The sequence below is a fragment of the Musca autumnalis genome, unplaced genomic scaffold, assembly GCF_047663935.1.
Source record: "Musca autumnalis isolate F117 unplaced genomic scaffold, ASM4766393v1 scaffold_2, whole genome shotgun sequence".
Classification (NCBI taxonomy): Eukaryota; Metazoa; Arthropoda; class Insecta; order Diptera; family Muscidae; genus Musca; species Musca autumnalis.
Window position 1 is genome coordinate 148,373,413 of NW_027411755.1, and position 3,390 is coordinate 148,376,802.

Consider the following 3,390-nt stretch of genomic DNA (forward strand, 5'->3'; position numbering starts at 1 on the left):
CCCTGCTACAGGAAATCATTTTTGAGGAAAAATTTCAAAAAGTCATAATCCTAATGTATATACTTTATAGGGTCGCAAATTTATATTTCATTGTGTTACAAACGGAAAAGCTATTATGTTTGTTCCATGCTATGGTTAAGGGTATAAAAGAAGAAGAAATTTCCTACAATTAGCCACAAATATCACTAACTATTCTGTAAACCGCCAAAAAATCGCCATGTCGCCAAGTGAATAATAAAGTCGCCAAAAGCATTGAAAATTTGCCACGTTTAGCGAGAAATCGCCATATTTGACAATCCTGATGGAAACTATTCCCAAACGTGGACCTGCGTCCAAAATTTTTGTTCCACACGTTTCTTGACCACCTCGAACCCTAAATGCCGGACTATATCCACTTTGGGCCGATAATGTCGATAACAACTTCAAAATACCTGAAATCGAATTGTATTCTCATATGGGAACTATTCCAAAACGTGGAATACCTCACTACCACACTCTTTGGTAGATATGTTTTATAATCCCTTTGAACCCTAAATCCCAAATTAAATCTAATTTATGCCGAAAATGTTAATAAAAACTTCAAAGTACCTGAAACCGAGCGTTACCGTGATATGGGGTAACCTGACTTTTCCACAACTTGGATCTATGTCCACAATTTTTAATGGAGATTTTGTCTGGTCCCAATTGCCCAGCTAAAAACGTCAACATTTCAGAAATCGGGCGGTAAAGTTATATGGTGGCTACTCCAAAACGTGGCCCGATATAGCTTATCTTCGATTTTGACGCATCTGTGCAAATTTTCAATTTGTTTGCTTTGCAATTTTTTCGATTTGGCTTAAGTGCAGTTTAAGTTTTATTTGAGATACTAAGTTCAGGAAGTAAGGCATCGACAACAAAATTAATATCACGACTGAGTATTTGCTTAAAAGTTTTAGTTGAAGTCTGCAGATGTTGCCTATAACAATCGTGTATGAGCCTGTATTCAAAAACCAAGATGCTTAAAATTTCATTTTTTTTCCAATGATAAGTGTTCTTAAGACTAATTGGCATTATTAAATTATCTGATCGTTACTTTCCAATTGTATTCCCGAAAATGCAAATATAATCATATAGATCAAAGTACTACACACAATATTTGTATACACATACATATATGTATGTATATTGTCATTTTTATTTGAAAATTATTATGATTATTGGATTTTTGTTTGTATTTTTATTTATCTACCAATTTATACATCCTGACTAATTTACTTCCTGTTTCTTTTGTCTTACTACTCGTATAAATGCAGTGTGGTGGGTCCCCATCATCATTCGTTGATGAATAGCTTCGGTTACTTTGTCGACGAGTTCATCACATTCATCATTAGAATGATATCGTGATTTGGTTTAAATTGCCATTTTATCGTTTCAAGTTATCCGTTTTTTTGTACATTTCTTTTCGTCAAATATACGTAAATTGAGTTATGACCGACAAAATGTTTACGTATATTTCTGTTCAGTTATATCCATTTGCATTTTAGCCATTTGTCACAATTTGTGATTTTTTATTCACAAATTAATTGAGAGGAAACCCGAACTGGTAAGAGATTTTGATTGCTTTGGTATTTTACAGGCCGAAACATTTAGTTTCGAAATGCTTTTTAGTTTGTGGATATGCGAGTGTGTATTTATGTATGTGAATATGTATCCATGTATACGTGTAAAGCACAAATGTCACCATTTTTAGATAGATGTTTTAGTTTATTGTTTCACGAATGGAAATATTTAGATGAAAACAAACGAGCAAAAAAGCATTAACGTCGACTGGACAGAACTTTTTATGCCCTCCACTATGAAATACTCTGAAATATTTTATGTGGGGGGATTTTTGACCACTGGGAACACCCAAATTCCAAATTTTATCTAAATTGGATCAGCTAAAAACGTGAAAATACGGGATGACTTAAATAACAATAACGATGAAAACGCCAATATTTACCATCAAAAATAGATTTATTCTTTTACATTTTTTGTTCGTCTTGAATTCTAAAAATCAAATTACGTTGAATTTTGTGGGAATATTTTAATAAATCAAAATGCCTTAAAAATACCTGATAGCGGACAATACCGTTATATGGGTGCTACTCCAAAAAGTGTACCCAAAGTCCACAATTTTTGGTGGTGAGGTTTTTACCACATTGAACACTAAATGTCAAATTTAGATGAATTTAGGGCGAACATTTCGATAAATAACTTAAATTCACCTGAAATAAGGGGTAGAGCTATATGTGGGCTTGCCAAAACATGGACCAATGCCCACAATTTTTAGTAGATAAGTAGTTTGACCATAAAGAACACTGAAAATGTAACTAAATACTTAAAAATATTTGAAGTCGGGCGGTACCGCTATATTTTGTCTCTACAATCTTTGAACTTGTGCTGCCTGCAAACAAAAGACACATCTATCTCCCCTCCATACTACCGTGGAGGGTATAAAACGATAAAAGAAGTGGTAGGCATAACAAGTAAGAAAGACGTTAAGTTCGGCCGGGTCGAACTTTTTATACCCTCCACCATGAACTGTATTGAAGTGAATAGGAACAATTAGTTTTATTTCGTTTATGAAAGTACTAAACTCTTCCCATATATCTCAACTGATAATACTCCCCTCAAAACGGTTAATATGGTGCGACATTTTTGTTGTTTCCAAAACATGGACCAATATTTACAATTTTCAGAATTGAGCGAAATACATAAAAGTGGGCAAACCGACTAGACCTAAACCTGGATATTCTGATATTTGGATAGTTAAAGTTAAGCTGTACCGATAAATTTCTGGAGGAAAGTTTCGTAACTCCAGCGAAGTCAAAATACAAAATTTCAGTTATTCCCATTGAATATTGTGGCTAAAACTTTCAAAATACCGAAAATTGGCAGGGATCTTTCTATGGGGGAGTATATAAAAACATGGAACAATACCGGAAATTTTCAGATGGGAAATTTTATACCATATTGATGACACAACCTTAACATACAGAAAATCGGGAAGTACGCTTCTATGGGGTTATTTGAAGAAAAGGGCTTATACTGATAATTCTCTTCTGCAATATTTTATACACCCATGGACTTTTAAATACTGAATTTCAGTCATATCGGTGGTATATTGAGGCCACAGCTTTCAAAATACCGTAAATCGGAATGTTCGGTCCTATGGGGGTATTTGAGGACCTCGATCTATACCGGCACATTTCGGCTGGAATGTTTCATACCTCTATCAAAAACTTAATACCAAATATCAGCTATTTTGGTGGAGAACGAGCTATATGTAGAAAATCGGGAGGTACCGTTCTATGGGGACTGTATGAAGACATGGACCTATACCGACAATTTTCAGGTGGAAAGTTTTAT